The sequence below is a fragment of the Octopus sinensis genome, linkage group LG3 (assembly GCF_006345805.1).
Source record: "Octopus sinensis linkage group LG3, ASM634580v1, whole genome shotgun sequence".
In the NCBI taxonomy this organism is placed as follows: Eukaryota; Metazoa; Mollusca; class Cephalopoda; order Octopoda; family Octopodidae; genus Octopus; species Octopus sinensis.
In genome coordinates, this window is record NC_042999.1 from 3,887,757 (window position 1) to 3,911,652 (window position 23,896).

Here is a 23,896-nt window from a genome sequence, read left to right on the forward strand (position 1 = left end):
CATAAACCAATACATAAATAACAAATAATATATATATATATATATATTATGTATTGGTTTATGTCTATCACTGTTTGAGTTGCATAATAGTGGTTTTATCTCTAGTATATACCCAATCCTCTGTCCCTATTCGCTATCATAACCTTATGTTCAAACAATTTAGATATCTTTCATTGTAACAACAACAACGAGGGATAAAATTTAATCAACTTTTACTAAGATAAAACTATTATTAGAAAGATAGAGTTTAGAAAACAAATGAATCAGAGCTTAAATTCTTCAGCCTCATCTATGTTGTAATTCCAATATAATACCATATGTTATGAAATATGATATTAAATAGTCATTGGATTGAAATGAATGCAAATAGATCCAAGCCAATTCAAATTCAATACATCATATATATATATATATATATATATATATATATATATATATATGTGTGTTATATATATATATATATGGCTTTTGGTTTAATAAATGAACAAAACCATGCAAAGATGGTATCTTCATATATTTTAAATCTAATTTTTATAGAATGATTGGAAAATAAGACATAAGGCACACACACAAAAAGTAGGCGTACAGACGTGGGTGTAAGAAGTCTGTGTGGTAAGAAGTCTGTTCCATAACCACATGGTTCTGGGTTCAGTTCACATTGTTTTGAATTAATCATGTATTATCTCATAATTTTAAGATTTCAGTGTGATTAGAACGATGTTGTTGGATAGGTGTAAGAGACCAGATCTGGCCAGTTTGAATGTAAAACAGGTGGAATATTTGAGTTGGGTATGGCCAGTTTAAATATAAGGTTGTCCCAAAAGTTCGTAGAAAGCCTTGGAATATAATGGTCTTTATTTTGAGGAATAATTTTTGTTGTTTTTGTTAGTACTTGGCGAGTAAAAATTCAATTTTCACAAGTGTTTACGAACTTTTGGGACAACCTAATACTAGGTTAGATGATGATGATGATGATTGTGATGGTGATGATGATGATGATGATGATGATGACGATGACGACAACAACGACGATGATGACCATGATGATGATGATGATGATGCAATGAGCTTCTTTAAATTTTTGTCTACCAAATCCATTCTCAAGGCTTTGGTAAGCCTAGGATAAAGTATAAAGTATTTGCCCAAGGTGCCTTGCAGTGGACTGAACCCAAACCAACAAGGTTGGAATATCAGCTTAACTGCAAGCAATGTATGGATGGATGGAAAGGAAAGAAGTGAAATACAAACAGATGAGATGTATCAGTTTACTTAAATATGTAAAATAACTTTGTTACTAGAGAGATGTGCATAAAGCAGTCATGTGCTACGTAAGTAATACACGAAGGACTTTATATATTATTAAATAATTTTAACATTTCAATACAGCTGTTTCTTACAGTTTGATCTGAGCTTGCAGCACTGCTGCACAAATATAACGAGAAACTGTTTTTTCTTTGAAAGATTATTAAATTGTAGAGATAAGACAAAATTTCACAAAATACATACAATTTTAATATTTAACCTTGATAATAAGCAAGAATTGATTTCAAAAATAAAATTATATCCTTGTATGTGAAACAGAAAAGTGTGTAAATAGACAAAAGAGAAATAAATGTGTTGCTTTATAAAATTCATAAGTGTTAACCCTTTTGTTACCATATTTCTGCTGAAATAAACAGCTTTAGTTTCAATTAATTTTCAAAATAATGAAGAACAGCATGGAATTTTGAAGGAAGGTCTTAATTTAGATCATTTTAAAACAGCAAGTTTACATCATAGGAACAGAGGCAGTCTCAGACTGGTTGGAATCAAAAAGGTTAAACAAACAAGAGAATGTCGCATTATATGGCCACTTGACAATTAGAAATAGCAGCCACATTTCCTTAAAACAGATCTCACTATCTTAGGACACAGTGATTATTGTACTCCTGGGTAACATTAAGACATGATGGTCACAGGGTTGGAATGCCTTTGATTTAAGTTTGTTCAACCAGGACTGACCTCAAATTAAACAACAACCATTCATAGCCTCATTTCTTTAACATTCTACAACATTTAATTATGCTATAAACCAGGTGCTATTTCACAGACCAATTATAACTTTCATAAGTTTACATTTCATAGTTAACGAATTTCTCCTAATAGGTAAATTTAATAGGATGTTAACTAGAGAAGGTTTTATACATCCATATATATATATATATATATTTATATACACCCACACACACACCTGTGCTTGTGAGTGTCTGTATTCAGGAATTCCCTCCATGGTTACAGAATTAGTTTTATTTTATTTTTCTTAAAAACGCATTTTTTGCAGTAATACATTTCAATTTGTTACATACAAATCATTAGGAAAATAGGTGTTGCATTTTGGAATTCCCTCATTACAACAAAGCTTTCCGAAAATGCAATTGCTCAACTATGAAAAAATTGTTATACACATACATACACCACACACACACACACACATACACACACACACACACACACACACACACACACACACACACCACACACACATATATATATATATATATATATATATATATCGAAATCAAATTTGATGACTGGCATCCATGCTAATGGAGCACTAAGAATACCATACAAGTGAGATCGTTGCCAGAGCAACAAGCAAGCCTCCATGCTGATGGCACATTGAAAACACCATTTGAGTGTGATCATTACCTGCGTGGCCTTACTAGCACTTGTGCTAGTGGCACGTGACAAAAGCATCCGAGCGAGGTCGATGCCAGTGCCGCTGGACTAGCTCCTGTGCAGGTGGCACATAAAAATCACCATTTGAGAGTGGCTGTTGCCAGTACCACCTTGTGCTGGTGGCATGTAAAAGCACCCACTGCACTCTTGGAGTGGTTGGCGTTAAGAAGGGCATCCAACTGTAGAAACTCTGCCAGATCAGATTGGAGTCTGGTGCAGCCTTCTGGTTCGCCAGACCTCAGTCAAATCATCCAAACTATGCTAGCATGGAAAGCGGGCATTAAACGATGATGATGATGATGATATATATATATACAAGGAGAATTTACAAAAGACAAAAGATGAAGACAGGTGGTATAGACAACAAACAGATGTATTAGTTTAACACTCGGGAAGTGTAAAAGTCTTATATATATATATAATAAACAGATATGGTTATGGGGACTAGAAATTTGCTTCCAAACTGTATGGTTCTGTACCATTGTGTGGCACCTTGAACAAGTATTTTCTACAATAGCCCCAAGTTGATCAAAATCTTGTTAGTGAATTTGTTATATGGGAAGTGAAAGAATCCTATCACATGTGTGCGTATGTGATTGTCTACATGTGCATATGATCGCATGTGTGTGTGTGCTTATGACTTCATCTCCTTGTCTTGACCCTGCATGATAACTGTAATGTCATACAGCCATCTACCTGAGTCACTGTCATGCTGGTGACAGAAAGGGCATCTGGCCATAGAAAATTACAACAAATTCCATGTAACCAATACAAACATGAAAAGTAAATATTAAAATGATTACATATATATATATATAATCATCACCATCATTATCATAATCATCATTTATTTATATACACGCACATGCACATATATATGTGTACATATATATTTATACACTCACAACAATGCTCAGCTCTCAACAGATTCTTTAAAAAATATATATCATGGTATGGAATGGGTTAAAAAAAAACTTACCATTCAAAGAAATCTAATTTCAAATTATCTTTGAAAATTGTTACAACAGCTGTTCCAAAACTTTTAAATATGTTTCAGATATCTTATCACAATAATCAACAACACAGATTTTTAAAAATATGCAAAAGTGTACAAATGTTTAACACAAATTCACTTTCGTTTGCTTTTATTTGTTAAATTGACAAATTCCTAAACAGAAAATAAGATATATTTCGAAGAAACTTTGTGTCTTATTTTTATTATTTTTGCCATGATCACTTCTAAAATATGAAATTATATATTTCTCACTTTTTCTAATTAACTCTCTTGATGCCAATCTGCCATAGACTACCTTACCCTTACTTCTTTGATACAAAGATATTTTGAAAATATTCATATTGAAATCTAAACTTTCCATCATAATTTGATCTTGGGAGAACCTGTTAAGTTTGTTCCAAACATTATTTTAACTCTTTTTGTTACCATTTTTCTCTTGAAACATACTGTTTTAATTACCATATTTGCTGGTGTATCTGACATACTCTCACTATGTCAAGACAGGGAGACAACAACAGAAATTCAAGAGCATTGATTTCTATGACAAAATTCTATAAAATTATCTGCTTATGCTTTTAAACCTTTAGCATTCAGATTACTTTACCAAGTGTTGTTGGCATCCTTTTTGCCTTGGGTACAATGGAGTTGTGCATAGAATAATCTAGTCCGGCTTTCACATTTCATGTCCTAATACATCTGCTGTGGCTGTGTAGTCCTATCCTGGATAAACATTCCCTCTGGCAGGTGCCGCAAATGAAGCGAAGACTTTGCCTGGCTGGTTGTAATGTCATAGTTTCTTGTTTGTCTTTTACCAAGTGTAATGCTTATTTATTCATATTGCTTTAAATTAATCGTGCTTCATCTTGTAGTTTTCAGATTTCAATGATGTGACTGTTTAGTTTTAAAATGACATTGTGGAGTATGTGTAAGAGACCAGATCTGCTCTGTATGAATATAAAGTATGTAGAATATTTGGGCCTGATACAGCCAGTTTATATGCTAAAGGGTTAAACAGCTATAGTTTTCATGGGGGTCATTATCTTAGTATGCTGACCTTGAAAATGAGACATTGGAATTCTATTTCAAAATTGAAATAAGGCTGAGATCTGCAATACAAGAATTTGAATTACCCATCTATATAAGAATGCATAATTGACAGTGACATTGTTACAGAAGGCAGACAGCATCATTTTGATTTCTAAATCTGCCTCAACGAGTTCTATCTGACTCATGTGAGCATGGAAAAATGAACATTAAACAATGATGACAACTGTATGTTCAAGAACTACACTAGATACTGTGTTGTAAGTGGAGTCGCTAAGCTAAAATATATATCCTACCAATTTTGTATGCACTAAAATTTTCCAATGATAGAAGTTTCTTCTTTACATTTATACCATCCATTTACTCAATTCAGACAAATTTCTATAAACATACTTATGGTCTGGTGCTTATTTTATTTTATCCTATTTTCTGTTTTTAACCATTAAGAACAGCTACAAGTACCACCAAGCAAAGTGAGAGTGGCAGAATCATGTATTTGTATGTGTATCTATCTATAGCTACAAACATATATATATCATCATCATCATCATCATCATTTAGCATCATATATATATATATATATATATATATGTTCTTTTGTTGTGCTTTTATTCCTACTTGCAAATATCAATCACACATACGTACATATTATATATATATATATATATATATGCACACATGCATACAAATACATACATGTGTATGTTTTTAATGTAATGTGTATATTTTCAAGAATATTTCTACATTAATCTTCTAGTAATATATTGGACGGTTTCTTATAACTGAAATATTTGCTGAATCTCTTGAGCCTGGCTGGTAGCAATGGCATGACATTCCCATCATGTGCATTAATCATAGCAAAATATGCTTATTTGATTATGTTGGCAAAACTGTCTCACAAAATGACAACAATGTTCAATCACACATAAACTCCAAACTGAACCAATCTTGGAGCACTATATGAGGGTTTCTAATACAATGTTTAAAAAGAAATATATTTTAAGAACAACGAAATTTTATAGAACAAGGAATTAATATATATCTCTGATATATAGGCGCAGGAGTGGCTGTGTGGTAAGTAGCTTGCTAACCAACCACATGGTTGCGGGTTCAGTTCCACTGCGTGGCACCTTGGGCAAGTGTCTTCTGCTATAGCCCCGGGCCGACCAATGCCTTGTGAGTGGATTTGGTAGACAGAAACTGAAAGAAGCCTGTCGTATGTATATATATATATATATATATATATATATGTATGTGTGTGTGTTTGTGTGTCTGTGTTTGTTCCCCTAGCATTGCTTGACCGATGCTGGTGTGTTTACGTCCCCGTCACTTAGCGGTTCGGCAAAAGAGACCGATAGAATAAGTACTGGGCTTACAAAGAATAAGTCCCGGGGTCGATTTGCTCGACTAAAGGCGGTGCTCCAGCATGGCCACAGTCAAATGACTGAAACAAGTAAAAGAGTAAAAGAGTATTCATCTGTTATAAGGTTTTTGTTACATTTGACTGAGGCCAAACTGGAGCACCGCCTTTAATCCAGCAAAGTGACCCCAGGACTTATTCTTTGTAAGCCTAGTACTTATTCTATCGGTCTCTTTTGCCGAACTGCTAAGTTACAGGGATGTAAACACACCAGCATCGGTTGTCAAGCGATGTTGGGGTGACAAACACAGACACACAAATATAAACACACACATACACACATATACATATATACAACGGGCTTTTTTCAGTTTCCGTCTACCAAATCTACTCACAAGGCTTTGGTCGGCCCAAGGCTATAGTAGGAGATACTTGCCCAAGGTGCCACGCAGTGGGACTGAACCCGAACCATGTGGTTGATAAGCAAGCTACTTACCACACAGCCACTCCTAATCCAAACATAATTAGGTTAAGACAAATATCTCATAAATATTCTTTGTAACTTTCACTGCCAAGCCTTCACAACACACTTTGTTTATTCACTAGTAACATATTGTGAAGGTAAACACACTCCCTATACTTGCTAAAATAATATGGCAGGTTCAAACGTTTAAAACTAAATCTAACACCATGTACTAACCCCCTAAGAACCCTTACTCTGAAAAGTAAGTTAATAACTTACTTCCATTGCAGAGAATACAGTATACCAATTAGAAAAAGGAAAAAGTTAAATATATTCCATTTACAGTTAAATTTCAAGAGAGGTTCCAGGGGTTAGGAAGTTAACAGGTGGCATTGTATTTCAAATATTTCCAACTTCATATGATTAGAGTTGAAGGGTTGAATATTTCCAATTTTTAATTCATTTCTAAGAAAGAAAAAGGTGTGTCACGAAGGTTTAGTATGTATAACATGACGGCTGTCTTCTAAGAATGTTCTGAGAATTATTATTATATGTTTTATATCTTAAAACAAAGGCAATGTTTCTCTTTCACTTGTTTTATCAACTGGTCAACCACTTAACTAATTGATTGCTTGGTTAACCATATTTGGCCTTCAATTAATGGCCCCAGAGTGGACAGACACCCGGAATAGTAAGGGCAAATCATGGATGAGGTTACAAATGGTGACAAGAGAACTACCAAACCTAACCAGTTAATTGACTGAATGATTACTCTGTCAGTTAATTGGTTAACTAACTGGCAAAGAATAAATGAAATTAAATAGAACCAGTGTGTTTATTATTGGTATAATGATTTCCTAAGATACAAAATCTGTTTCAACAAACAATTTCACTGCATGAATCTTGCAAAAACATTATTATATGACCTTTTTTAATCCAGCATGAGATTGAAACTAAGGATGCTGGAAAATTGGTAGAGTACCTGTATTTGACATTTTAAATTTAATCGTTTTAATAATTTTTCTCATAATTAACTTTTGTTTCTTTCTTTCTCTTTTTCTAGGTAAGTTGAAACTTATTCTGTTCTATCTTTCAAATATATTCACTTTCAAAATATAAAACACAGGTAAGAAACTTGACCTACATTCTAAACTTAATAACCACAGCAAAATAATTCAGAAGGAAGAAAAAAAATCTATAAATTTGTTGTTATACATCAATAAGCAAAATATATTCATAACATTCTCTTTCTTGTTCGGATATTCAACAACTGAAGATTCCTCCTGCAATTATTTTAAATTGCAGACATTTTCTTTCACCTCTTTCCTCTGGTAATATTCTTGGAGAAAGTATATTACTATTTCCACAGAGGTAGAGCTTTGTTTAAACTGTGATAAGCATTAAAATCACATACTGGAAAAAATATCAAAAGTCCATCTGATATGCACACGCCACACACATACATAGTAATCTTTCATTTTACAATCAGAAAACAAGTGAAAATATTGATATTCTGCAGTTTCCATGTAGACATGCTAACTAGGTACCTCCTACCCATTTTTTTCTCCAAGAATTTCTTCAGATTCCAATGGGTCTTTTAGCACAAAGAATATAAAAAAACAGCTTTTCAAATTACTAATACTCATCACTCAGTTTTTATTTTTCTTAATTCCATGTTCAAAAACTTGATGATTATGATTTGGAAAATTTTTCTCTAGTTTCATTTTTTAAACCAATGTGCTTACAATAATTTTTCATTTTCACTTAGTGATTGTAAAACACAAAGTATACCACACACACACACACACGCACACATACATAAATGTCTAATACACAATGGTAATTTAAATGATACAAGGAATTGAATATAATCATGAATTTGAAAATTTGTACTTAATATTTCTTATCAAAAAAAAAAAGAGAAACAATTTGGTAACGAGCTAAAGGCATGAGTATAATTTTTTCTAAGTAATCCAAGAATTGTAAAATGTTAAAGTGGATGATTGTTAATGTAAATTTAAAGTAAAAGAGATTAGAATAGAGCAAAAATTTGATTCTTTAAGGTATTTATATTTTTCTAAAAAATTCTATGGAAATTTTAATGGACAGACTTTTAGTTTTTAGTGAAATATTTGAGAATTTGAAGAAAAGTATTTATGTACCATTTAGTTTAGCTTCTAAAAAAATGGCTAAAGAATTCTATATATCAAAATATTTGTGGTAAAGACAATGTTTAGTATTTTTAACAGATGTGTCTTATGAAATTCTTCAATCTGAATACTTATTGTATAATTGATGAGACATTCCTATGGAATCAGATATCTAGTGTGCTAATTTTTTTGTATCTGTACATTTTAAGCATTCTGCAAAAAAAAAAAAAAAAAAATGTGGGGTGGGAACAAGTTTTGCTCCCCACCCATTTCCTTTCTGTAATTTTCCAGTCTTAATGTTCTTTCAAAAATTTTATCCACACTTAAGTCTTAGAAGCATTTCAGGTACATATAACTGCAGGAATTTTTGTTTTTCCACATATTATTTTGGTTTCATTATCAATCCTGCAGAGTTATGTATTTAACACCAAAAATTGCCTATAATTTTTTTTAATAACAATCAATTTGGTATTCCTACAGAATCAAATAGGAAATTATCTCACACACCAAAAACTAACTTCCTAAGACATTTATGCCCTAAGCATTAACAATCACTAAAAAAAAAAAGTTGGAGAATCCCTGCCACCCATTCTTTTCCTCTCTGTAAATTTACGGTTTCACCATTTTAAAAAATTTGGTAAATTTTTGCAATTACACCTGTCTATCATAGGTGTAATTTCAATTTTTATCCAAAATTTTGTATTATTTTATCAATTTTTCCATTTTTATCTTCTAAATTCAGTAAATTTTTACTATTACACCCAACTCATGAGATGTATGTAAGAGAAAAATATATATTTTTGGAATAACTATCAGTATTTTGTAGAGAAGAAAAAAGAACAAGGAATTAGGTAGTTGTTTCATTCTATGAACAAAAATTTTGCTAACAAAAAAAAAACAACATGGACCTCCACTCCCACCCCACACCGATTTCATACCATTTTTCAGTAAATTATTATTACACCCATCTTTTGAAATGGATACAATAGGAAAATTTATACTATAGAATGTTACATACATTTTTGAAGAATGATATTTTCTTTCTTTAGAAAAAATATATCCAAAATAATCAAATCTATGTTGAAGAATAAGATGTAAAGCTACAAGTCTGAAGCAAAAGAGGAAGTCAGACAGAGAGTAGTTATCTTTTAACTTTTACTTGTTTCAGTCATTAGACTGCGGTCATGCTGGGGCACTGCCTTGAAAAGTAGTAATTTTCTGAAGGCAGTAATATATCTCATAAGTTTATTCAGCTTATATATTATATGTTATATATATATTTATTATATTTTATATATATATATATATATAATATATATATATATATAAATATATATATACATTTTCTGTGTCAGTGGTACTGGCTTCTGTGCTGGTACTGGCTTTCGTGCTGGTGGCTGGTTTCTGTGCCGGTGGATCGTAAAAAGCACCATTTGAGCATGATTATTACCAGCGTAACCTTACTGGCACTTGTGCCAGTGGCATGTGAAAAAACATTTGAGCAAGGTCGTTGCCAGTGTTGCTGGACTGGCTCCTGTGTGGGTGGAACATAAAAAAACCCATTTGAGCGTGGCCGTTGCCAGTACCGCCTGACTGGGCCTCGTACCAGTGGCACGTAAATGCACCCACTACACTCTCGGAGTGGTTGGTGTTAGGAAGGGCATCCAGCTGTAGAAACTCTGCCAGATCAAGATTGGAGCCTGGTGCAGCCATCTGGTTCACCAGTCCTCAGTCAAATCGTCCAACCCATGCTAGCATGGAAAGCGGATGTTAAACGATGATGATGATATATATATATATATATATATATATACCAGAATAAGCACATAAATGTGAAACAAGGTGGAAAAGAAAGTACTCAAATACAGGAGGTAGAGTTATATGCTTTATTAATAAAGCTGCAAAGACATCACTAACACTGTTACTCAGAGTCTCACATTCCCATTCATCGAACATCCTAAACAAAACTGTCCGAAGAATGGGAAAGTGAAACTCTGAGTAACAGTTTTTGTCATATCTTTGCCGCTCTTTTAATAAAGTATATATATATATAGATTATTATATATATATATATTATGTATTATATTTTTATTTCTTTAACTTTATACATACATGCACAAATACATACAGCTGAAAAAGAAGTAATTTCTACTCTTCTCCTCTGGAAGCCATCTACTCGCAACACCAGAGGGCGCACACTCTCCTACCCTGATGTAATCTCCAGGGATACAGGCATCCAGCAACAGGACCTCCGTAATGCTATGATGGACCGTGAAGTCTGGCGCAACATGGTAAATTCCATTGTCGCGACCACGGTCGAACAATGATGATGATGATGACATACATATACTTACATGCACAAAACTATATAAACATAAGTGAATTGAACAATGAAACACACACTCACACATGTGCATGCACACACACACATACACACAGACATTTTTTAATGCTTTCACGAATCACTTATGTTCATGTATCTTTTGCATGTGTGTATGTATGTGTGAGTGTTTTATGTGCATGTATCTATAGAGGTAAAGAAATAATTTTTTACTGAAATTGCCAATTTTCACTTTCACCATGGTTATACCATCTCTGAAGCATTACCAAATATCAAATATCAATATTCAAGTATTACAACAGGTGTGATAGTAACATTTATTAAGAAGAAACATGGACAAGCTGCTTATTCAAAAATGAGTTTTATCTTGGGAGGCTCGAAAACAAAACAAAAAAATCAAACTGATTAGATTTATACCTTTAAGGGAGATTAAGGTGTGAAACTATACTACTGAGACAAAAGAGAAAAATTAAGTGAACCACAGTAATTATCTTGAAGGCAGTAATATATCTCATATGTTTGTTTATTAACTTATGTCTATTATATACTATTATATAATCATATTATTTCTCAACCAGAAAGCTGTGTTGGGAGAAATTGCATAATTTTGGGTTGGCCAAGTCTCAGTTTAGATAATTTTAGATGAAAAGTAAAATAAAATATTTTACCAAATATTAATGATTAAAAAAATAGACTGTAGATATATTCTATTTTTTAAAAATATATATATTGGTTAAGCCTCACAAGATGGCTACCAGAATCATTATAACAGCAGATAACTGGAGTCATGATAAAGATGTATATATATATATATATATATATAACCAGTCGCTATGCTTGATTGCTAAATCCTCACATTTTTTGTTCTCCGTCTGTTTATTTTCTTTAATCTCTTTCTGTTGAAGAGCGTAGGCTCGAAACATAAAAGGCTTTCTCACTTTCCTGACCATCAAACTAATACACATGCTTGTTGTTCATACACTTGCCTTCATCTTTTGCTTTTCTGTAAATTTCAACAATATATATATATACATACATACAAATATATATATATATGACAATCCTTCGGTAATGACAACATGCACTAATACAGAGGCATTGCCTTGTGTGTGTGTGCAAACACTCTTTATTTTTTAGTTCTATTTGTCCTACCAAACCTATTTATTGAGGTTGAAAATGTTAGAGCAAAATATATTCATACATTTTAAATGCAAACGAAAGATATGTATACATAAATATACACTTAGATTTGAGCCTGGTAATTCATTTGAATACAAAATATGCAAGAAACCATTATTTTAAGATAAAGGGTAAGAAGTACCAAAAGAAAGTTTCTGGAGAATTTGAAATGTTGTTGCATTCATTTTTTTGTTTATATTTTAAAGGATGAAAATGCCATTCTAAGTGCAAAAGAATATCTCCATAAATTTACATCGATGAATCTGGTTGTCAGGTACATTATGAAAAACATTATGAAAATATGAGAGAGAAAATTAATAAAAATTTCACTACTTTAATTTTTGTGAGCGAAACCGGCAAAAAGGTTTTTCAGTATTATGTACATGCGTGTGTAGACAGGGGAATATATATGTATGTATGTGTATGTATGTATGTATGTATGTATGTATGTATGTATGTATATATAAATATGTATGCATGTATGTATATATACATATATATATATATACACACACATAGAGAGAGAGAGTCACATGCACAGATGCATGTGTCTTTGTGCATCACCGCTTGACAGCTAGTGTTTGGGTTGTTTGTGTCCCCATAACTTAGATTGGCAGAAGAGATAGAATAAACACCAGGATCAAATAATACATTCTGGGGTCGATTTCTTTGACCAAACCTTTCAAGGCGGTGCTCCAGTATGGCCACAGTCCACTGATTAAAACTAAAGCTATATACAATAATCACTCACCATATCGTGGTTCACATTACAGATTTTTCTGGCTTATATTCTTTTACTTGTTTCTGTCATTTGACTGCGGCCATACTGGAGCACCGCCTTCAGTTGAGCAAAGCGACCCCAGGACTTATTCCTTGCAAGCCGAGTATTTATTCTAATGTCCCTTTTGCCAAACCGCTAAGTTACAGGGACGTAAATACACCAACATAGGCTGTCAAGCGATGTTGGAAGGACAAACACACACACATATATATATGCCCGACAGGCTTCTTTCAGTTTCCGTCTACCAAATCCACTCACAAAGCTTTGGTCGGCCCGAGGCTATAGTAGCAGACACTTGCCCAAGGTGCCACGCAGTGGTAAGCAATCTACTTAACACACAGCCACACCTGCGCCTATTATATGTAAATTTATACCGCGGACTCCTCAGTATATCGCGGTTTTATGCGGCCGATAGGTATTTATATTTTTTACATTTTAATTATTTCTGAGGTAAAATAAACACTTCAACACCTTAAAATTAATAAATAAAAACACAATACAGTACTGTATAATACATTAAAATATATTAAAAGAAATACGTAGTGTACCGTAGATGAGTAAACAAAGAATCGCACGTACTGTATGGAAAACGAAACTCGGGAGACTGTAAAAAGACAAGATACGGGTACTCCTAAGAGCGTGAGGAGAGTTTATAAAAGCGTAAATATACAAGATACGGGTACTCCTAAGAGCGTGAGGAGAGTTTATAAAAGCGTAAATATACTAAAATAATAAAATAAATATATACAAATTGTAAAAATAGTTTTAAAAAATACAGAATAGTTTCTACTTTGCGGATTTTCACCTATCCCGTAACACGGGAACGTAACACCCGCGATACGAATTTATGAAAAATCTCTAACCAAATATTCAAATGTATGAAAAAATAATTCAATAAAGTTCGCCATAATCAAAGACCAAGATGGATAAATTGCAAATTAAAATATAAAAAAAAAATAGAGATAGGAAGGTTTGGTTTGCTTATATGAAAACGTCGTTGACATACGAATGGATGTTTCTTCAAACACAGCAAGTGATATTTAAGTTCTACTTCTATACAGGATTGTTTGAGAAATTGCAGTTTGACTATTTACATACTCTGATATTTATTGATACTTACAACTAAAATATAGCTAAGAGATACGAAATTTAAATGTAGCCATGACCCAACCACTTGTTAGTCTATAGAATTGTCAGTAGTTCTTCAGCTGTCATTCGCATTAAAACAAAATCGCAGTACAATAAATCAATGGAAGCCATATTTAAGACTGAACTCGTTTCTCTCTGCTGCACTGAATGTCGTGTAAAGCGACACTCGCTCGTCTCAGATATTTCTGTGGAGTTTTTTTTTTTGTCTGTTTTGCATTTCTTTTTATTATTTATGAAGTAAATTTTTTTAGTAAACATCATTATTATTATTATTATCATCGCTAAGGAGGTGAGCTGGCAAAATCGTTATAGCATTGAATAAAAAATGCTTAGTTGCATGTTCCTACTCTTTACATTCTGAGCAGAAATACCCCTCAGGTTGACAATGTCTTTCATCCTTTCTAAGAGTCGATAAAAGTACTAATTTAGCACTGGGGAAGGCGGCGAGCTGGCAGAATCGTTAGCACGCCGGGCGAAATGCTTAGCACTATTTCGAAATGCTTACCACTATTTCGCGGTGCCAGATAGATAGATAAGATAGATAGATAGATAGATAGATAGATTAGATAGATAGATAGATAGATAGATAGATAGATAGATAGATAGATTAGATAGATAGATAGATAGATAGATAGATAGATAGATAGATAGATAGATAGATAGATAGATAGATATGTTTCTTTATTAGCCACACAGGGCTGAACAGAGAGGGGACAAATTACAAAGTAGAGCTTTTTGGGGGAGAAAAAAAAAGAAAAGAAAATTAAAAAATAAAAGTGGGGTAGGTTTTCGATAAAAAGGGATCGTAAAAAGAGAGAAAAACAAAAAAAAACGATCAATAGGGATCGTGTCAAAATTTTGATTGACAACTTTGAACATTTTTACTGATGAATATAAATAAAAATTTTGATTCCTTTTCGGTTTATCTATCTTTGGTGATGGCATGAATAGGGACATGGGTTAATGAAGGTGATGGTGGGGTCGGTAGCGATATTGAAGGAGGTGGCGGGAGTAGCAGTGTCAGTAGGGATACTGATTAAAGGAGGTTGTAAGACGGCGTCACGCATGCGCTTTAGCGCAATAAATTATCGTCTGCTCCATTGAAACTTTTAAAATCTGAATAACAGACGATGGAAGCGAACGAGAAACAAAGAGGAAGTTTATGGTAAGGTCGTTTTAGAATTTTATTCAAATAAACATCGTCACTTTACTAATATACTGCAGCAGAATAATATCGATAATGTTTTGATAGAAACTTAAACATTATCTAACATCTTTTTCTAAGATTTTGGTCACCTTTTTCCAATTGAATATTTCTACCATTTGAGGACATGTTTATATAATAATAATAATAATGATAATAAGGAGTCGCTGTGTGGTAAGTAGCTTGCTAACCAACCACATGGTTCCGGGTTCAGTCCCACTGCGTGGCATCTTGGACAAGTGTCTTCTGCTATAGCCCCGGGCCGACCAAAGCCTTGTGAGTGGATTTGGTAGACGGAAACTGAAAGAAGCCTGTCGTATATATGTATATATATATATATGTGTGTGTGTGTGTTTGTGTGTCTGTGTTTGTCCCCCTAGCATTGCTTGACAACCGATGCTGGTGTGTTTACGTCCCCCCGTCACTTAGCGGTTCGGCAAAAGAGACCGATAGAAGAAGTACTGGGCTTACAAAAGAATAAGTCCCGGGGTCGATTTGCTCGACTAAAGGCGGTGCTCCAGCATGGCCGCAGTCAAATGACTGAAACAAGTAAAAAGAGAAGAAAAAAATAATGATAATAATAATAACAAGAGCACTCAGAGAGCGCAAACCTCCGCCAAGGCAACACCAACATCCTCTCAACGATTAGCCAGAAATGATTTTTAAAATGAGAATGTCTGAAATAAACTCGACTGCTCTAACAAACGTGAATACTAAAAATGAACCCGACTGCTCTCAAGAATTAAGTAAAAAAAAAAATTTTTTTTAAAGGGTAAAACAATCCAGAATCCTTGTTCTGTACCGGATCGATCCCAAATCTAATCAGTTCGTGCCAGTCACAAGGCCAAACATTCTTGAAAGTTTCATCCGAATCCATCCAGCGGTTCTTGAGATATCTTGTCCACAGACAAACAAACACGGCTGAAAACAATGCTTCCGCCTTTGCTAAGGCGGAGGTTATAATACTTTCTACTGAAGGTACAAGGCCTTGAAATTTTCGGGAAGGGGACTAGTCGATTACATCGATCCCAGTGTTTCACTGGTACTTAATTAATCGAACCCCGAAAGGATGAAAAGCAAAGTCGTCTTTGGCGGAATTTGAACTCAGAACGTAGCGGCAGACGAAATACTAATACTACTAATAATAATGAAACAGTGCAGCAACTAAGACTTTCAGAAACATTATCAAATGCTTAGAACTGATGAAGTATGGAATAAACGGTAAATTGGTGGTAATACTTAAGAACAGTGGTCCCGGTGCGCGCACTCGCGTATTCGCGCATCTGCGCTAGCTAGTCGTGACTAGTCGATCCTACAACGACTACCTAGCAAAGTAAATAAAACACAAAATAAATAATTTTTTTAACACAAAGTAAATAATTTTTGTTAAACAAAGTAAATAAAACACAAAGTAAATAATTTTTTAAACAAAATAAAACACAAAAATACAAAGTAAGGATCGACTAGTCATGACTAGCTAGCGCGGATGCGCGAGTACGTGAGTGCGCGCACCGGGACCACTGTTCTTAAGTAGTACCTCAGTTTTTAGCTACCAGGACACTTCATCCTTCAAAACTTTCATAATTCCCAAAATTGGCCAACACTATTTATTCCCGATGTGCGTATGGGGTGACCACAGATCCAGGGAAGGAAATAGTTAAGTACAAGCTGGGGTTTTACGGCCCCTTCTGATAATATAACCTTTTTCATATATTATTGTCGAGATGTGACAATAGAGAAAAAAAATCGAATCCTGTAATCTGACAATGTTTTAACGCTGCTATTTTAGCCGGGGAAAAATAGAGAGGGACTTGAAAAGCAAGCAATGAAGGAAATTATATTTTCAGTAGTCGATAGATCAAATTACCTGAATAAATAACATTTTTTTTTCATTCGCGGCAACATGGTAATGTGCCTCTATGTATGTGTATGTGTGTGTGTGTTGCCTCAGTAGCTATTTCCTGATCACAAATAACATCCACTAAGATACCACGATGCTCCTTACAATCTAATAACAAAGTATGATTTTCATCTCTTTCAAGAGAAGACTATTATTCCTTGTGGGAATAAATGTATTCGTATATTTAGATACAATCTCCTTAGCTTACCCAAGTCAACACTCAAAGACAAAATATATATAAATTCACTATTGACTCTTATTGGCCAAACAATTTATTTCCCTGACTACCTGATGCTCTGCAAACCCTTAAATTCTTTACTTTTAATTAATCTTCACTTAGTCCACATACTGCTACTAATTCTTGTATAGATAAAAAAAGAAGCGGAAAAAAAAACTCTGCTCTCATTCTTTCGTACAATAACCCATACACACATCTGCAGGGTTTAAAAAGAATGCGAAACTGTAATGCATGATCCAGCTATCAATTCATCTTGCCTATACAATTTTTTTTTTAATGTTCGCTTTTTGTATTCATTCTATGAATGGACACACTCACGATGCTCGCTTTTGGCGTTGTTTATTGTAGAATATATATATCTAATGGTTAAAAAAATCTCTCTATATATAAAGCTGAAGTTGTCTGTGTATGGCAGGTTTGATAACCTTCAACTAACACTTATCTCCCCCGAGACCCTGCGGCGCCAGTTGACCAAAATTGAGAGTATGATAGAAGAAGGCTTGCTCTACCTTACGTAGAAGAAAAATTCAAATCGGACCATGTTAACACCAAAAATTATTTACATCAAAAAGGTGCTTTTTTTCTATAAAAATCTCTATTTTTTACGATTTTTTGACTGCTGTGTCGCCATTTTTCGGTGTATTTCAACCAGAAAAATGTTCACTGAAAGAGAATAACAAGCTACATAATGCAAAATTTTTACTTTTCAAAAATTCCAATTCTAAAGGGTCGAAACAAACCCGAGCAACGCCGGGCGATACTGCTAGTCTTCTATACAAATAACATTGTTTTGAATAACGAGTAGCCAACCTCCTTACGCTGTACTCTTAATGTAAGACGGCGAGTTTAGCAGAATCGTTAGCACGCCGCGTAAAATGCCCAACGGCATTTTGTCGGTCTTCATATTCTGAGTTCAAATTCCCATGTGGTTTATTCTGCCTTTCATCTTTTCGAGGCAGATAAAATAAGAACCGGCTGAGCACCGAAATTGCTGGCTGTGCTCCAAAATTTGAAACCTATAAAGAAAGACTAGCAGTATCGCCCGGCGTTGCTCGGGTTTGTAAGGGAAATAACTATATAAGCACTTTTAGAGATGTAAAGTATAATAGCCATCTCAATATGGCTAACCACAAAGGGGGGGGGGTGTTACTGTAACTTTTTACGTTGAGATTTAACAATAAATTTTTAGAGAGTTACTTCCCTTATATATACCAAAAATGCATTAAAAATGGGAAAAATATGATGGTAAATTTTTTTTTAAATCGTAGACTCATCGTAGACGCGCGCTAATACCAAGAAGGGCTCGATATGAATCACGACTATAAGATACCCGTTTTTGGTTAAACTGCACCGCAAAATGTGGGAGCAGTTAGGAATCTAAATCGTAGGAGACAGACAGCACACAACCTTTCTTTTATATATAAAGATATGCAGCTTCATCACTTTCGGCATTGTGAATGCGTTAAAACTGTTTGTAACTCATTTTTTTGTCTTCCAATATATGTCCTACTAATCAAGGTAGCTGCTGATGGGATTGATTTTTCTAAGCAATTTAGTCAGAAAAAATAAAAATTATTTCCTCCTTCCTTCTCTCTCTCTCTCTCTCTCTCTCTTAACTTAATTTTTATGGTTTGCATATTACTAATATATAATGTATTTAGTCATTAATCTTAATACTCTTAGTATATTGTGTACTCAATAATATATACGATGTTAAATTATTGTTTTAGCAGTGTGACCTCGGAAGAAAGTTGTTCGTACTTTGCTCCGCTGGCAAAAACGTGAGCACGCCGGGCGAAAGGCTTAGCGCTATTTCGTCTGTCTTTACGTTCTGAATTCTAATTCCGCCCAGGTCAACTTTACCTTTCATCCTTTCGAGGTCGATAAATTAAGTACCAGTTGCGTACTGGAGTCGATCTAATCGACTGGTCCCTCCCCCAAAATTTCGGGCCTTGTGCCTAGAGTAGAAAAGAATTTATAGCTGCCATTTTTGAAAGGGAAAGTGACATGTATAATATGTAAGTTTTCAAGATACACTACGCTTGAATAAAAGACGAGAAGGCCACATCTGTAACGCTTCTGGTCATAAATCTGCTGAATCAGAATTGACAGAGAGCTGAAGAACAAGTTAACCTATACGCGGTCGATAGCATAGCTAGAAATGACAACCAACTATCTCTCAAAACACAGGCTATTGTTTTAAAAGACGTATAAATTCACTAGAAAATGTAGTATTGTATTCAGGGGCGTAATCAGGTTCTAAAGTTAGTGGGAGTGAGCACGTAAAAAAGAGGCGCTGTGACACAACAATTTATAACTCCCCGAAACATTTTGCAAAAAGGATCCAATTTTGAAGAATCTGCTCGGAGGTGGAGTAGCTGTCTCTCCACTTACTCTCCTATAAGCTACGCCACTGGTTGTATTGTAATCTAGGACAAAAGAGGCGGGGATAGTTATGGCTGTAACCAAGGCATCCGAGAGAAATTTCATTAAAAAAAAACCTGAGGTGATCAAGCCCTGACACGGAAGGGATCTTAAATTTTAAATAGCCTTGAGACTTTTTTTTCTTAATATATATTTTAATCTATCTTAGCATCTATGTCCCTCCAGGTCCTAGACATCTGTGCTGGTTGAATCCCACTGTTTTGTAGGCGCTGACTTGAACACATTTTATATTTTGCTTGTTCAGTGTTGACCGGGGGCTAAACAACAACTAGAATTTCTGTAAATCTGTTGCTCCACTGTTTATTCAAGTCGATTTCGTTCGTGTTTCATCGATTGTTCCAGTTTGGCACTCTGCCGCAAATGGATGGGGTGTAGGCAACTGCAATACTTCACCGAGACTTTGATCACTTATTGATTGTCGAAAGGAGGGTGAAAGGCGAAATCGACCTCAATGAGATTTATTGTTATAAATAGCAATTTCTTCCTGAGGTGAATAATCAAAGTGTATGTGTGTGTGCGTGTGTGTGTGTAATGGTACAGTTTGTTGATCCACCTGACCTCATATTACTGCAGGAGAGAATGACCCAACGAGGAAAGAATCTCTTTAGCTGCACGACCTGTTAGAAATAGCAGTCAGTTTTTTTCCAGTCGCACCCTAATGTTGATAAAAGATACGAATCCACGAAAGAGCTTCTACGCGGTCACTCGACCTGCTAGAAGAAGCTGCTAAATCTTCGTCAAATCATACTTATCGTCTTAATAGAAGATAGGAAACAGTTGGCAATGTAGTTTCTGATATGCAATACTAAGGAATAATCATAGCTGTAACACACGTTTGATCATGGGTTTGCTTTGATCGAGGCTAGCCGTTGAAACGTTATTGAATAATGCATACCTAGTTATATTATGCGTTCCACAAAAAGGGGTGGAGATTAGGGGTGGAACGTCTTCGATCATATATGTCTTTGGCTGATGTTTACAAACGGTGGCCAATGATAGGCTGTGAGAATCGCAAAGGGCGCGAATAAATTACCATGTTTAATGAAATTAAGCTGTTTTTCTCTTTGTTTAATTGTGTCCAACTTCATGGTGAAAAATGAAGAATTTTGTGATAGCAAACTTTATCATGTTTCGTAATTAATGGGCGTAACCCAAAATTTCCTTAATATTCAAGTGCAGCATAATATTTCTCACAGACCCGCTAGCCTTAGAGACAAAGAGAGTAGTATATGAAAATGAAATTTTAATAAACAAATTAATTAGGTGTGAGTAATGATGAGTATGAATTACCGACTTCTTTCTCTTACAATCTTAAAGAACAATTATTATTGCTATTCCATCGTATCCGACAATGAAGTCGGTACCTTGCTTAGCATCCGGTTGCTGCTTTTCGTGATTACAATTCATGTTGATCTCTTTGTTTCTCTCCAAAGATTGTCGTATTTTTTAGTTTTTCCTTCCATAGCTTTCAACTTCCCGCTTGCTATGTTCACTTCCGAATATTGTTTGGATCGTGCTTTCAGTATGGCTTTATAGTGAAAGCCTTGGGGCCCCCACGTCTGCGTGATGCAAACGCCAACTCGCCATGCAGAATGTCCCTTTGGCTGATGTTCACTGCACGTTACACCTTCTAGTTCCCCACCTCTGTCATTCTAATTACTCAATCAAATCAGAGATAAATCCTGTGAAAATGATAAAATCTCTTATTGAAGACAATTACCTTTTAGATCTATTAGTTTTAGAAATTATTTCACTTTATTCATTCATTCACCCATTCATAATATATTTGTTTATATATATATATATTTATTTCGGAATCAAAAATGCCTTTCATTTCGCTTTATCAGGCAAAACGGTTGAAAAGCATAACTTCTAAACAATTGTTTTGTTTTGTTTTTTTGCTTTGTTTGTCGTTCATTTTAGTAATTTTTAAAAAATTTTCTTTCGTGTAAAATTTTAATAAATCAAGATTGCCGAATAATGATTCTAAAATGTCATGTTGCTTTAGTAGCAATTAAGTCTCATGTTATGGGGGCTAAACACGATATAAACCGATAAAAACAACCCTAGCCTGTCAAGCGAATATTAAGCTTCAATACAATATAATTCAATAAAGAGTCTTTTCCTCTCTGGTGTGAAAGGCAACAGTACATGAGAACTGTAGTAAATCGTTTCAAGTTAACTCACAGTAAACAAATAAAGAAATCCTTCTGAAACTTTGCCAAAATAAACCCGAGGTAATAATTATAATTTTTACTTCGTTAAAACAGTTTGTATATGCGGTGCGCGTATCGTGTATGCGTGTCCGTGTGTGTGTTTTAGCTTAAATCAATAAACTATGTGTGTGTGTGTGTATGTATGTATGTATGTATGTATGTAGTATGTATGTATGTATGTATGTATGTATGTATGTATGTATGTATGTATGTATGTATGTATGTATGTATGTATGTAGTATGTATGTATGTATGTATGTGTGTATGTATGAATGTATGTATGTATGTATGTATGTATGTATGTATGTAGTATGTATGTATGTATGTATTAGTATGTATGTATGTGTGTATATATATATAGAGAGAGAGAGAGTGAGATAGATAGATATAGTGTGTATACATACATATGTGCTATTCAGCACCCTCAATCACAATTAGTGACGATTAAATTTATCCTATATATATATATATACCTGTATGTATGTACCTGTATGTATGTACATGTATGTACATGTCTATATGTGTGTGTATGCCTGTGTGTATATATATATATATATATATATAGATATATATATATATGCACACAAACATACACACTCACACACGGTTGTACTCATCAGTTTAACATCCACGTTTTCATGTTTTCATGGAGCAGACAGAATTCGTCAGAACAGATTTCCTACAGATCTAGATTTTGCTAGCTATGTCGCACTTTTGCTGTTTATATACTTAACTACACCTTATCCAATTATCTAATTCGAACAATTAAAGCTAATTAGAAGCTAATCTAAATCTTGCTAGTTATGTAGTACATCCGTTGTTTGTAGTAATTAACTACACTTCCAAATGCTTAATATCTAACTGGAACAACGTGAGCAGTGGCTTAGTCAGAATAGTTCTGCAATATTGGTTTCAAGAAACATATGAATGTGGTAACTAAGTGTGTTCAGCCATCAGCCCAGGCTCTGCTGCTCAGGCTGAGAAAGCAAACTGTCAAAGTATCGGGCACTCTGTTAGGTTTATGGTTGAACCTGTGGCATTGGAGACTTCTGGATCATATCCCTGCTCACTGCCATTGGGGTGAAGATGGCTATCTGCAAGTTTGAGCCCCATCAATCTGATTAGCTGTTCCAGCACATCTCCCTCTCCATCCTCCAGAGCAGTGGTTTTCAACCAGGGTTTCGCGGAACCTTAAGGTTCCGTTAGTACAGTCCAGGGGTTCCGCAAGAAGTTACAAAAATGCTAAATTCAACAGTAATTTTTAATTCTCCTCTGCAGATATGTGTGCATAAGACAATTAAATTATTGCACAGGGGTTCCTCGAGCCAGTGAAATGTTTTCTTGGGGTTCCGCTCCCACAAAAAGGTTGAAAAGCACTGCTTCAGAGCAATGCCTTTTCCATTTTATCCACTGGAACCATGCAGTGATTTGAATTACAGGAAATCTAGTAAAAATTCGTAGCTTTACTATGCGAACAATAAACTTATAGAAACTTAATAATTTGTATGTTGACCCACAGGAAAGATGAAATAATCTATGTGGTGCCAATTTAAAACAGTTTTAAATAAACTTTAAAAAAAAGAAAATACTGAAATCAATATGGTCAACCAGAAAGAAATCGCAGACTATCTTTTGACAAACAAGCTCCTACCCTATAGAGAACCTTAGTGTGGTCAGTTTCTGATGAGACTAC

The 23,896-nt window shown here is 34.4% G+C and overlaps 1 protein-coding gene and 1 long non-coding RNA gene across 3 annotated transcripts in view; both read left to right on the forward strand.

Moving 5' to 3' along the window:
• Positions 1–23,896, forward strand: part of LOC115209156 (voltage-dependent calcium channel subunit alpha-2/delta-3-like) — a 720,530-nt gene that overhangs the window by 101,723 nt on the left and 594,911 nt on the right. The window lies entirely within an intron of this gene.
• Positions 6,789–23,524, forward strand: LOC118762387. The gene is made up of 3 exons (XR_004998129.1): positions 6,789–6,805; positions 15,881–15,885; positions 23,362–23,524. It is a non-coding gene; the product is annotated as an uncharacterized LOC118762387 (long non-coding RNA).